General features: G+C 53.0%; 1 long non-coding RNA gene across 2 annotated transcripts; it reads right to left on the bottom strand.

Annotated features, from left to right (window-relative positions):
* Positions 1-4,623: 4,623 nt before the first annotated feature.
* On the bottom strand, positions 4,624-13,656 carry LOC130599502 (uncharacterized). Of its 2 annotated transcripts, none has more exons than XR_008972246.1 (3): positions 13,497-13,656; positions 7,671-7,824; positions 4,624-4,882 (listed from the first exon to the last, which is right to left on the bottom strand). It is a non-coding gene; the product is annotated as an uncharacterized LOC130599502 (long non-coding RNA). The 2 variants fall into 2 exon arrangements; XR_008972247.1 differs by lacking the exon at positions 13,497-13,656 and adding an exon at positions 7,975-8,330.
* Between the last annotated feature and the right edge of the window lie 20 nt (positions 13,657-13,676).

The raw sequence follows: 13,676 nt of genomic DNA, 5'->3' as shown, positions 1-13,676 counted from the left end.
CGCTGCGGACCGTGATCCTCCTCCTTCGCCTACGCTGACCCCCCTGGCCCCTTCCCGAGCCGGCGATGCCGGACGCGCACCTGAGCTCTTTGCACGGCCTTGCTTTGGAAATTAGGTGGGATTATCGACGTCTCATTGGTCTCATTTTATAGGTTTGATTTTGGGGTTCCTTCACAAAGAGAAAGGAAATAAAACCCAACCCAAAAGGGGGGGTCCTGCCCCGCTGGGGAGCAGCTTGCTCCGGAGATCCCGGCGGGAAGGAGGCATGGAAAACCCGCCTGGCACTCGACGCCATCCGCGCCGCTGGAGCATCCCTGCGGGGGACACAAAAACCATCACCAAAACACCCCCCCCACCCCTCCATTTTTGCTCATGAACCTCATGCCCTGCCTCCCGACTTCACTCTTCCGAAGCTGAGAGCCCGGATGGAAAAGACCACAAACCCCAGGCCTTAAAAACGCTCTGGGTTCCGTGGAGACGCGGGTTTCGATCCACCCGGCGCCGCCGATCGGCAGCATCCCGGCGGCAGGACTCCATCATCCCCTTGGGGTTGATGCCACGGGCAAGTACAGCTCGTGGGAAGAGCAGGGATACCCGGGCTCGCATCCGGCATCAGCTTCACCATCGCGGTGATGCAGTTTCAGGAAGGGGGGGGGCAGCGTTGATTTTGGGGGGTTATTTTAGGGTTATATTCTTATTTTTGTGTCCGGGTCATTCTCCCCTTCCCCCCCCCAGACTTTAAAACCCAAAAAACTCCCCCTAATTTTCAAAAGACAACGAGAGAAACGACAATCTTAAGACACCAACACCCTCCTTTGTGCTCCTCGAGGCCCGTTCCGGGTCTCCCTTTCTGTTCTCGTGCTCATTGTACTGTTGACAGTTACAATCGTGGGTCATTTTTTTTTTAAGTTGGGATTCTTGGATTTTATTTTTTTTTTTTCTTTGAGTTTGGGACAAAAAAAAAAATATTTTCCATTTTTTAAAAAGGGGTGTTGCAAAAAAAAAGAAAAAAAAAACCCACAAAAAACCTTGCACGATTTCAATGACAATAGTTAAAATGCTGCAGTTTTTAGAGATGTGGAAGCAAAAATGGAGCTTATTTATTCTCAAAGGCTATCAAAGGTGTAAAATGCATGAAGAAACAGCAAAAAAAAAAAAAAAAGAAAACTTTACAAAAAAAAAAAAAAAAAAAAGCCAAAAAAAAGCCAAAAAAAGTGTAACCTGAACAAAGTAGCGTTCAAATTTGGGAAGGAGGACGAGAAAACACGCAGAAAAGGACAAAAAGGCAAAAAAAAAAAGCTAATATATTGTGTTTGGGCTAGTTTGCTTTTGTTTTTAATTGTTCCTTTTTTTTTTTTTTTTTTTTGGAGAATGAAATACAATTGTGTATATTTTCATATTAAGAAGTATGCACTGATAATGTTTCCAAAATGATATATCCCTTTCTAAAAGTGTGGTTACTTAACCAAAGTCTTTGTTTCTGATCTTTTACCTTCCTTGACATCTCTTGTGGATCCCTCCCCAACGCGCGCGACCGGGGCTCGACGCCGCGGGCCGTAGGCAGAGGTAAGCTGGGGTGGTTCATAGACCCCCCCCCCCCCCCTCTCCTCCACCAGCATCACCCCTTTGGTACCCCATGGGGACCACTCATCACCCCATAGCACCCCACTGCTCGCTATGGGGTGATGGGGGCACCGTAGTGCCAAGGGGGGGTTTGGCGCTGGTGGATGCAGCTGGGATGCTGGCGTTTGGGGGGGGGGGGGGATGGCTGTGACCCCCCCATCCCGGGAAGGCTGGTCTTTCCCAGGGTTTGGAAGAGCCGAGGCTGGCTCCTTTGGGGGGGGTTTGTGCTGGTGGGGATGGGGATGGGGCTGGTTGGGTCCATGGTGTCCCCTTGGTGGGGTGATGCTGGGGAGAGCAGCGTTGGGGGGGGTATGGCCGTGTGCTTTGGGGGGGGCACCAGGAGCAGATGGGGGCTCTGTTGCTGGTGTGCACTGGGATAACCGGGGCTTCACCCTGGCTTGGTGCAGGAGGAGGAGGAGGATGGAAGGAGGTCGCGGGGGCTGGTTCTGCAGCTGCAGCCGCAGGATGGGGCAGGAGATCCCCATGAGGAGACATGGGGATGGAGCAGGACCCTAAGCGATGCCTTGAGCCGCAGATACCAGCGTGGGGTGCATCTGGAGGGTGTTGAGGATGAGGATGGATGGATGGGGATGGTCTCAGTGCAGCGTGGAGCGATCACACAGGGTCTGGTGTGAGGGGTTGGGGTGCCCCCCCCCCCGCTAAATGGGGTGGGTTTAGGGGATGGCGAAGAGCCCGGCTGCGTTGGAGGCTTGGATGAGGATGGATGGAGATCCTTTGGGAAGGGGGTTGTTGCCGTGTGTATGGGGCTGCTGCCGGGCTTGGGGGTCTGAGGGTTGTTGGGGCTGTCACAAGGGGCTGTGCATGGTCCCGTGGGGGAAAGCGGGGTGAGGAGAAAGACGGTTTCCTTTCCTTGCCCCCTTCATTTTCCTCTTCCTCCCCCCCAAACCTCAGCAAAGCAGGGAAAAAACAAATCTACATCCCCCCCCCTCCATTTTCCATGGAAAATTCCATCTCCTGTGCTTCCCCCCCAGTGCTTTTGCTGGGAATTGGGAAGTTTGGCACCGGGAATGCTGGAAGTGGCCGAGGTCGAGCAGGACCCCTCGGCACAGGGAAGGAGTTTGCATCTCCCCAGCCATACCTTGTCTGTGCCTCCCCCCGGTGCCACATCCTGCATTCCCCCCCGGATGAGGCACAATTTGGAGCTGTTTGGGGCGTTTAGAGCACCCGAAGGGGCAAAACTTCATCCCCATCCGCCTCTCTTGGGGCCGGGGGTGAGTCTGGAACCGTGGGCTTCAGCTCTCGTTTCCCTTTCCCAATCCCACACCATTTGCCTTTGCCTTTTCCTCTTCCCAGCCCACTTCGCTTCTCCTCCCCCTTTTGTTTCCCCCCTTTTCTTGTCGTTTTAACGTGGAAAAGCTCAACCAAGTGTTAGGTTTCACCGCCTCCATCGCCCTTCCCTGCCCGAAGCCTCCCTTCTCTGTCCTCCTCTCCCTCTGCTCTTCCACTTGGGGTATTTAACCTGGCTACTGTACATGTAAATAGCGAGTCTCACTCGGTCAGCGGTGGTAACAGGGCAGAAAAGCTCCTTTTTGTTGTATTGCTATGAAATGAGATTCTATTTTTGTCAGAGTATATTGTAATAATACTGCCCTCGGCCGTGGCCGCCTTGTACAGCTTCTTCTTGTCCCCCCCTCTTGGCTCTTCCCGCGTAGCCCCCTCCCCATCCCTCTCTGCTCCCCACTTTGCCATGCCCCAGCCCGGTGATGGTTTGAGCCCCACGGATGCGTTTCCATGGAGGGCTCCCGGATTGCCTATGGGTCCTGGAGCTCAGCACCACGCAGGAACAGCTTTTGTGGGAGCCTTGGGAATGGGGAGGTACATGGTGCACAGGGATGCTCCCAGCAGGAAGAGGGGACCTCAGAGGAATGGATGTGGTCGCCCCAGCTCCCCTCCATTCCCCAGCAGCTGAAAAACCCATTCATGTTCAGTTTGTCCCTCTGGAGCTCCGTTTTGAGCGAAGTCCTCTTTGGAATATGCTTCCTTTAAGCCAGAAGAGGGTGGTGTGGCTCAGACCTCGCCGCATCTTCCAAGCAGGCAGCGATGGGGATTTTATGGCATCCTCATCCCGATGCCGTGGGGAGAGGCAGAGAAGGGCAAGAGCTGCTTCCCCCCTCCCTGCATTTAACCACAGCACAGAGCAGTACAGAGCATCCTTTCCCCATCATGGGATGGATGCTGGGATGTCGCTGAGGGCTCCCAGCAAATGCCTTCAAGGCTAAGGGAGGAAGCAGCCCCATCACCAAGCTCAGGCCACGACTCCCCTTCTCCCCACGGCTCGTCCCAAGCTGTTTGCAGGTGAATGGGATGCTGAACCAAGTGGGACCATTGCGGCTGTGCTGTTAAATCCCATTGGCAACCGGCTCCTAGGATGGCCTCCGGGTCGGGGCCTCAGTCTTCTCCCACCCCCAAGCTCCCCATAGCTCAAGTAAAGCAGGTAGGTGTTAGCATACTCCGGGGCATCTGCAACCGTCTTGGTAAGATAGAACAGACCCTTTAAAGGATGCACTAAAATAAGGGAATAAAGCAGAAATCCCTCTCTCCTCAGCTCCTCTGCATGGGGTTAATGGGATCCCCTGCACAGCTCGGTCTGCATCAGCACAAGCAGCTCTTCTCCTTCTTTCCCCCCTAAGGATGCTGCACAGGTAGAGGCGAACCAGGACGTGCACTTCCCCTGAGGAGCTTATTTATTGTTCTGAGAAGCAGTTGAAAAGAGAGGACAAAAAAAGGACAAAAAAAAAGGATGAACTGTGTATCTATAATATATATCTCTCTATTTTTGAACCTCTTTCGTTTTCCTGATGCTCCTCCACGTGTGTGTGTGTGTACGTGTGCGTGCGTGTGCGAGGCGAGATTGGGATGCTCACGGGATGGGCGGTACGGAGCGGGAGGCAGCCTGCTGCGTGCATGGAGAAGGGGACCGGGGTGTCCCCCTGCCCCATGCTGTGTGTGGGATGCTGCCAAGCAGCAGCGTTGCAAGGGAGGATTTATGGAGTTTGGAACCGGGATCTTTGCCTAATTCCATCTTGAGTATTTGCTGACCTGGCTGGGAACCTCCCGAGTGCTGGGGACACCATCACCCCCATCCCTGTCCCTTCCCATCCCTGCTCCCGACCCGCACCCTTGACAATCAGTGGCTCCTTCCCAGGGACTGCAGCCCGTGGTTGAGGCGTCCGGTTTGGTTTTCCGATGTCCCTTTTTCTTTCGTGCTGTATGGTGATGCGTTATTGTATATTCCACACTAAGATAAAACAAAGGAAAAAAAAATAACAAAAAGAAAAGGAAAAAAAAAGAAAAATATATTAAAAAAAAATGATGATGATGATGATAATAATTACCATGAAAAATTCTTATGAGTTTTGTTTGGAAACTCTTTCACTATATTTGTTGTAAAGAGGTTTACTATTAAAAAAAAAGAAAAGAAAATACACGTTTCTGATAATTTCCGCTGCTTCTGGCTCTTTCTTTCCTGGGTTCAAGCTCCTGCTGAGGTGGGGATGGGCCTTGGGCTGTCCCAGCACCCAGGGCTGTGGGGTACATCTGGGGCAGCCACCGGGCCCCTGCTTTCCTCCTCAGCTGTCCCCAAGTCTCCCATCCCTGTCCCTGGGATCCAGGCAGTCTGAGGACCTGGGACACCCCGGGCTTTGTGTGTACCCCACCAGCAGCCCTAAGGCTGGGTGATGGCTCCCCTGTGATGCTGTGGGGAGATGAAGTTCTGATGCCTCCCATCCCTGCTTGCTTGCTTGACACCCCGAGACAGCCCTTGCTATAGCTCCCTATGGATCAGGCCCACGTTTCCCAGTCAAAGCCTTTCCCAGCGGGTGTCCGACCATCCCCTGCTCCTCGTGAGCCTGGTTTTAGAGCAAGGAAAGCCTCGCTCTGCCTGGAGGTGGGACTTCTGCTGGGCTGCCAGCGAGGATACCAGGTAAGCGGGAGCGCCTGAGGACGGTTTGGGGTCCCCGTTGCCCGCCTTGGCTCTCTGTGGGGTGTCTTTGGGACCAGGGGAGCTGCTGGGGGGACACTGGTGGGAACTGGTACAAGCAGAGGGGAGGTGGGGGGGAGAGGGATGGGGACCCTGCACGGTCGCGTTTGGCCGCCAGGTGGCGGCAGAGCGCAGGGAGCCGCGGCTGCGATGATCCCGATCCCAATCCCGGTGGGAATTCCTTGGGCTGCCCCTATGCGGACCCCATCAGTGCTAACAGAGAGCAACAGGCAGCCAGCAAGGCCCGCAGCGGAGGCAAGGACACATCCCATCGCCTGCACGCCTGGATTTGGAGCTGCCCAGCGGTGCCCAGCATTCCCAGCGTGGAGTTTCCCCATCCCATGAAGATGCTTGAAGTCCAAAGCCATTGACCTCCAATAGGCTGCTCCTTGCAGGCCCTTGCCCAAATGCAGGCAGCTGGCTCCGGATTATCCCACTGTTTTACGTGCTGGAAAACGCCATTCCAAGTGTCTAAGGGAGGAGGCTGGATGCTTGGTTAAACCCTTGGTTAAAACATTATCCAGGTCTCAGTGTCCCCACATATGATGCTCACTCCCTGCAGCCAGAAACTACTCTTTGTGTGGTCAAAGATCAGCAAAAGAATAGTAAAAGGTCAGTAAAACAATAGTAAAGGATCAATAAAGGAATTGTAACCGAATCAAGCACGGGTTTATCTGTTATTCCTTGATGTCGGAATTGTGACCGTAGCCCTGGAGAGGGTCCTGCGGGTCAGCACCGTGTGGTGCTTCAATCAGAGCTTGGTTTATCCCCCCTCGGAGCCAGCGCTGCTCTGTGCAATGGGACCACAAATCAAAAGGAAGCAGAGGAAATTTTCCATTGGGAATTCTCCATTTCCCAACTGGGAGTTCATGTTGGCTCGAGGAAGTTGGGCTCTGAGAGATGGGGAAATTCCCACTAACTTCGGCTTTGGCTGGGGAGTGCATCGCCCTCCCAGCGCTGGGAAGAGGCTCACGTGCCTACAGCTCCAGGAAGCATCCGCATGGATTTATATCCATTGGGAATTGGTCCCCTGAGACACCCCGGAGCATCTCACCAGCTCTTCCCACACTTCCAGCTCCTGAGCGCATGGCATGTGGTTGTATTCTTATATCCTGTTGTGTTCTTATAGGTGGTACCATCATTATAGGTGTTGTTATAGGTGACAATTCCATTATTAACATTATAATTACCATTAATATTATCGATTATAATGCTATTAATGATGTTATTGCTATTTGCATATGCTATGATGTTCACATATGTGATTATATTCTTCTATGTGATGATATTCTTGTAGGTGATAGCATTATTTTAAGCGATCTGATTATTATATGTGGTGCTGTTATAGGTGATATTATTATAGGAGGTTATCATGTTATTGATATTGATATTATTAATATTGGTATCTTATATGTTATTATTTTCCTATATGTGATTATATTCTTATAGGTGATATCATTATCTTATGTGATATTATTATTATTATACATGATGCTGATTATTATTATACATTATAGGTGATGATTATTCTTATTATTGATACTAATGATAATCATGATATTGGTATTGATATTCTTACATGTGATGATATTCTTATAGGTGATATCATTGTTCTAGGTGATATTATTATTAGACATGGTGATGCTTATTATACATTATAGGTGATGATTATATTATTCTTATTATTGATACTAATGATAATCGTGATATTGGTATTGATATTCTTACATGTGATGATATTCTTATAGGTGATATCATTATTCTAGGTGATATAATTATAGGTGGTGTTATAAGTGATGTTATAGGCGATTATTATTAACAATTACTATTAATACTACCTATTGATATTCTTACATGTGATGATATTCTTATAGGTGATATCATTATTATATGTGATATTATAGGTGTGTTCTAGGTGCTATTATTATAGGGTTTATCATTATAGGGGCTGTATTATTATTGTTATTATTGTTGTTGAGGATGAGATCATCATCATTATTATTACTGCTATTATTACTGTTATCATTCCCACCATCACCATTATCACCTGAGGAATCCGGGCCTCTGCACTGAGAACTGTCTGACACGTCGCATTGTTCTCAGCCCTTGGAGGGAGCAGCCCCCTTTCCCTCGGGCGTTGCGGGTTTGGGTTGATTTCTCCTCTTTTCCCTTCATTTCGGCTCCACGCTCCAGGGCACAAACTGTAAAAACTACACTGGGAATCAAACCCGGCCCCCAGAGCCCCTCCAGGACAGGTCGAGCCCTTTCCTGCTAACAACCCTCCGGCCCAGCCTTGAAACCTCGGCGAGTAAAGGACTTTGCGGCAAAGAATGGATCATTTTCCCATTTACCCGTGATTCAAGGATTAATAACTAATCCCATCAAAGGACATCTGCTTAGATTGTTCCTTGTCACTGAAAGTAAATAGAGCCTTTTAGTCTTTAGACCTAAACTCCTCTGAGGTTATTATGCGCAGGGAGCCTCCTACAAGCCCTTGCTTTCTCTTCTGCTCCTGCTGTGCCTAACCCTGGAGGGAGAAAGCAAACTTTGCTAGGCCCTGGACATAAAGGTTATTTGCTCCAATGGAGGAGACTTTGATGCGAGGCCGGGTAAGCCGAGACCCTCGCCCTCCCCTAAGGCTCGGCTTTAGCAGGGGGCTGCAGCCCGCCGGGCCCTTTGAGCCGCATTGTCCTGCCTCCGTGCATCGTTTCCCCCTTTCAGGATGGGGATGCTGTGGCTTCGCTTTCACCCCCCCGACACACACACACACACACGTTTAGGTGCTGGTTTGGATCTGCTTCTTGGGGGTTAAATGGGAAAAGGAGGAATTGCTCGGGTCTGGGTCTAAAACCTCGGAGGAGAAGGATCATGGGTTAGGATGGATGGAGCTGTGGGCTCCAGCCGCATGCAGGATGGTGGAGGCACAGCCCCATAGAGGGAAAGATCCAGGTCTTGAGGGCCAAAGAGCTGGGAAATAATGGACTTCTTGTTAAATAACAGATCTGACTCGGGGGCTCATCTGCAGGGCTCCCAACGCTCCGCAAAAAGCTGCTTTTTTGGGGACAGAGACTCTGAAAGGAGCAGATGAAGCCAAAATGTGGGCAAATTACCCCAAATAGGCCTCATCCTCCGCCCGGGAGCTGCCATCTGTAACTATTAACCAAAGGGCCTTCCCAGGGCCGAAAGACCCCCGAAAGGGGGAGATATCCATGGCGAGAGCATGGAAAAGATCGCAGCGGAGCCGAGTTCTCCTTTCCTCTCCTTGTGCTGGGGTGGAAACCAGCCCCCGTGCCAGGCCGTTGGAGGGATGCATGCTGTAAGCATTGCAGAACATCTAAAATTAGAGGGTTAGGGTGGGTTTTCCCCCCCCCTCCCTCTTTGCAGAACATGGGAGAGCGGCTCATCCCCCAACACCAGCTGTGGGCTTTTCTGCTCTCGTTTTGGGGGGTAAAAAAAAGCTCCCTGCGAGGTAGAGCCAAAAAGGGAACGCTGCTCCCAAATCCAAGAGGAATTCTCAACGGGGCCGTGGGCCCTGGTGTGGGAAACCTCCGACATCCAAGTGGATCCCGGCCCCTTTCCCGCACGGGGAAGCCGGTCCCGCTGTGCCTCCCATCCCTCCGGCCCTGTGATGCCGCTGCCATCGAGCCTCGGCTCGGAGCTCCGGCGAAGGGAACAATTGCAGGGAGAAGCCAGTGGGAGTTCAAAAGGAGCAATAGTGAATTAAACGGCAGCAATTTCCCTTATTTTCTGCCGCTTAAAGGTGCACGCTGGGAATGTTGAAATATCCTTGTTATCCCCTTCAGTACCTAGGGAAGCTGTTTTTAACGAGCAGGGCTGTAATCAGGCCGCGTTCGTGCCAGGCATCTCTTACTAACAAACCCATTCTCCAAAAGAGCTGTCCACATCAAAGCCCTTTGAAGGAGAAGAAAAGGCACCTGCTGGACTGAGTGCGTCGGGCAGCTGTGGGAGCCGGGGTAGGTGCCGGGGGAACACTTCACCCAATTCCATCCAGACAAAACAGAGCTCCCCTCCGCTCTGGGAAGAGGGAATATTTGCATTCGGGTTGGGTTTGGTGGGGTTAGGGGGGGGGGGGTGTCTGCTGTGGGTTTTTATTGCTGTTGGCTTGGGAAAACATCCCAAAAGGCCCAAATAATCCCATAGAAATGAATTTCCTTCTTTCCAGGCTCCAAGCCCGCTTCCCTTCGGATGCTCCCAGGTTATAGGGGTGCTTCTGAAGGCATCCGGCTGCGGTCTGGCCTTTTAGGTGAACTATTCCAATGTCCACCTGAGGTAGGAAATGGTGGGGAGAAGCAGGAGGAGGACACGAGGCTTTCAGGGAGAAGGGATTTGTTTCCCTGTGGGTGCTGGTGGGTGAGGATGGAGCAAAGGGTGAGGGTGTCCATGGCTGGCCCAGCCCTAGGGCCAGATCTGGAGCTTCTTTGCTCCTGTCCTCTTCAGCACACAACCAAAAAGCATCTTTTGTTGCACTTGTCTTTGTCTGGGGGGATGCTGCAGCCGTGGCACTGCGAGAATGCCCAGTGAAAGCACAAGTGGGTGAGACAAAGACCTTTCCTTGGCAATCACCAGCTCCAAACCCCTCTCCTTCCCCCCCAGATCTATGAGATTAGAGCTCAGACAGCCCAGATTTTGAAGGAATTCTCCACAAGGAGAATTGCGACCCAAACCCTGTATCTGACCATCACTGGGTATCAGCAAGATGCGCTTCTAAGAGGCCTCCCACACGGAGCTGATAGGCAAAAAGGAAGGGATTTCCCTTCAAAATCCCACCAGGGCTGGTCCATGCCAGGGCCCTGAAGGCTCTCAGCACCCTGCAAAGGCATCAGAGCCTCGGAGATGCTCCCTGGTGCCCAGCACCAGTCAGCAAAAGGCTCATCCCTTCCTATGGGCAGAGCAGTTTGGGGGGGCTATTCTGCCCCTCCACACACGGAGGGGCACGGGGAGCATCTCGCTGCGGGTGTGCTTGGGTGGATGGAGCTGGTGTGTGCACGTGTGTTCACGTATGTGCACCCAGCCATGTATGCACCCCATGCGCACACCGCAGCCTGCGTGTCCTGCACGCGGGGTAAGTGCACCCTGCATGCTCACAAGGGCTGCATGCCTGGGGCACACGCAAGTGGGGTACATGTGGGGAAGGGATGGGTGCACCCCAAGGCTTTCTGAGCCGCTTTGGGGATGCTGCTGGTGCATTCACAACGGGCGCACCCCCTTTGCAGCTCCCCGTTGTGCGTGGCCTCAATGGGGCTGCGGGGAAGGGGATGGGGCTCGAGGGGGGGCTGCGCAAAATAGAGCAAAGACTTTGACATTAAACCCGGGGGGGGGGCTGCACCCCTGCCTTGGGGGGGGGGACGGGACGGGCGGACATCCCCAGCACCCGCTATATCTTGTGCCCAGCGATGGGCGCGTTTCTGGGCAGAATTAAGGGGTTGCTTTGGGGTTGATGGGGGCTTTTTTTGCATCACGGTAAGGGCTACGCGGCTCCGGTGCGCGCAAGTCCCGCGGGGCGCCGCGGGTCCCCTCTCCTGGGGCAGCGAGCACCGAAAATCCCGGTTTTCCGTGGAGAAAATCCTCCTGGATCATCCCTTTCGCCTCGCCGCAGCCAGGGATTCGCCTCCCATCATCAGGTCGCTTAAAGAAAAGCATCCGTTGAAACCGCCTGTTTTTCCCTAAATAACGCCCGTGTGGGATCCCTGGTGCTGTGCAAAAGGGATGGGAGCTGGGAGGGCAAAAGAACTCCGGCTGTGGGGAAGGGCTGGGTGCCCTCCGACGGAGGAGCCAGTCCTCCCGCAGGCATTCCAGGGGGAATTCCGGGAAAGCCGGCATGGATCTCCCTCTCTTTTTCCCTCCACTTTAAAGTTCGATAGAAGAGAAAATAAAGCGGAGCTTTGCGCCCCAAAACTTGCGGTGCGGAGGGGCCGGGCACATCCCCTCCGGCTGCCGGCACTTTGGGAATTGCTGCTTTGGGATGAGAAGGGGGGAAGTGGAAATGATCCCATTTTTTGGAGCATGATGTGGGGGGCGAAGCCGCCGTCCTCGCCCGCGGGTGGTGAAGTGATGCCAGAGCCGCCGGGGCTGGGGTGAGGGCTTACGGGGAAAAGGCTTCGCCTCATCGGGAACTGTGGATTTGCCAGGAGAGGAGGAACCGAAGGGGATTTGGATCGATTTTTCCCCCTTTTCCAGACACCGCTCGGTCCATTCCAAAACTCGCAGGAGATTTGTAGAAATTGGCGGCTTCATTCCCTAAATACAAATAAGAATCAAATCAAAATCTGGGATGCGATGGAAGGGAGATGCCCGGGATAAAGGAGGATCCCTCAGCCTGGCGCTGGTTTCCATTTTGGGCCATTCGCAGTAAATAAATGAAGGGGATGGGGGGGAAATATGTGTGTAAAATAATCAGTCCTGGGAGCTGAGGAATTAATGAGGGATGAGGCAGAGGAATGCGGGGAGCAGCGACCTGGATGGAGCCGGGACAAGCGGTTCAGCTGCCGAGCTGCGGATGCGGCCGCTGGAAAGGGGCTTTTCCCAGTTAAAAAAGGGGGAAAACGGGGGGAAAAGGGGAAGGAATAAAGACAGAGCCCGCTGCGGATACCTCCGTTCAGGGCTGTTGCGCTGGCCCGGCTCGGAGAGGGACTGACCGGGGCTTGTGGAGCTGCTGCGGCCGATAATGTGTGGGTCTCCCCCCCCCCGGAGCCCTCGGGATGGGTTTGTTCACTTCGGGTGTTTTTATAGCTCTTATTCATCCCCAAACCCCTGTTGAGGGGAAGGAATCGATTCCCGGCTTTCATTTCATTATCGTTACATTAAAGCGGGGAGAAAACGTTATTTATGGGGAATTAAAAACCATCTATCCCAAGTAGGGAAGGAAATTGGAGTCCAACTCGGAGCGAGCATTATTTACCTTTAATAAAGCATGATTCGGGCTTGGGGAAGGAGGAACACAAAGTCATTCCCCCAAATAGAAAGACGGAAGCACAGACCCGGCTGGAAGTTCATAAAATACCCTGGTGGAAAACGCTGCTGAGGGGGGGGGACACCCGCTCCCTGTGGTGTCACCCCCAGCCTTGGTTACTAAATATCAGGGGGGCTTCGCTCCTAATCTGCGCTTATTAAGCGAAAAATAGACCCCGAAAACGCGACGATGCCCATGAAATCACGGTTAATTCCTCATTGCAACGGGGGAACGCGCGATCGAGCCCGAGCGCTGGAAAATCACCCTCTTAAAGTGGGGGTTTCTATAAATCAAACGTTAAAAAGTCCTTAATTCCCCTTAAAATCCTCCTCTCGGTGCCAGAGCCGGGGCTGGGAGCGTTCCGAGCCCCCCCGAGGGGTCGGGGACCCCTTTAGACCGAATTAACGGGGTTTTCCCTGCAGGGCACCGGCTCGGGGTTTTGGGGAGCTCCTCGGGGAGTTTATTTCCAAAAGGAGGGAATTTTATTGCTATTTTTAATTTTAAATGACGGTTTTGGGGGCCACGTTCAAAGCAGGGACGCGGACGAGCCCCGAGTCCTTTGTGCACCCGCGGCCCCTCCGTTTGCCTTTAAACCCACCCCGACACCCCCAAAACCCCTCTATTTTCCCCTCTCCTATCCTTTCAAACCCACGATTCCCGACCCGAAACCCGCTGCCCTTCCCCCGAGGCGCTCAACCCCCCCCCCCCCCCCCCCACTTTACGCGCCTGCGGAGCGGGCTTGCTAGATTTGCATATATGGTAATGAGCTCTTAATTGCCATCCTTGCTGATCGATTGCTAGCAATAAGCAGGGTGAGCTTGGAAATACGCCCCCCCCCTTCCCCGGCCCCCCCGCCCCGCGTTTGCAGCCCAACTTTTGTTAACTCCAACACGTATACTTTACGTATAGGCTACGTGGAGGCTCCGCGGACGCTCCTATATATCCTTACGCCGGGCACGGCCCCTTCTACCTCCGCCGGCAGCTCCGGTCCCGGGGCCATCGAGGAGACCAGAGGGCTACGGGGAGGGGCGGGCAGGGTAGGCAAGGAAGGCAGAGCGATGCAGGCAGGGCACCGGGGTGCAG

This window comes from Pezoporus wallicus, unplaced genomic scaffold (assembly GCF_028554395.1).
Source record: "Pezoporus wallicus isolate ANWC-B61680 ecotype Strahan unplaced genomic scaffold, APGP_CSIRO_Pwel_v1 contig_12477, whole genome shotgun sequence".
NCBI lineage: Eukaryota > Metazoa > Chordata > Aves > Psittaciformes > Psittacidae > Pezoporus > Pezoporus wallicus.
The sequence above is the reverse complement of the archived record's forward strand: the minus strand, read 5'-3'. Positions and strand labels throughout refer to the sequence as shown.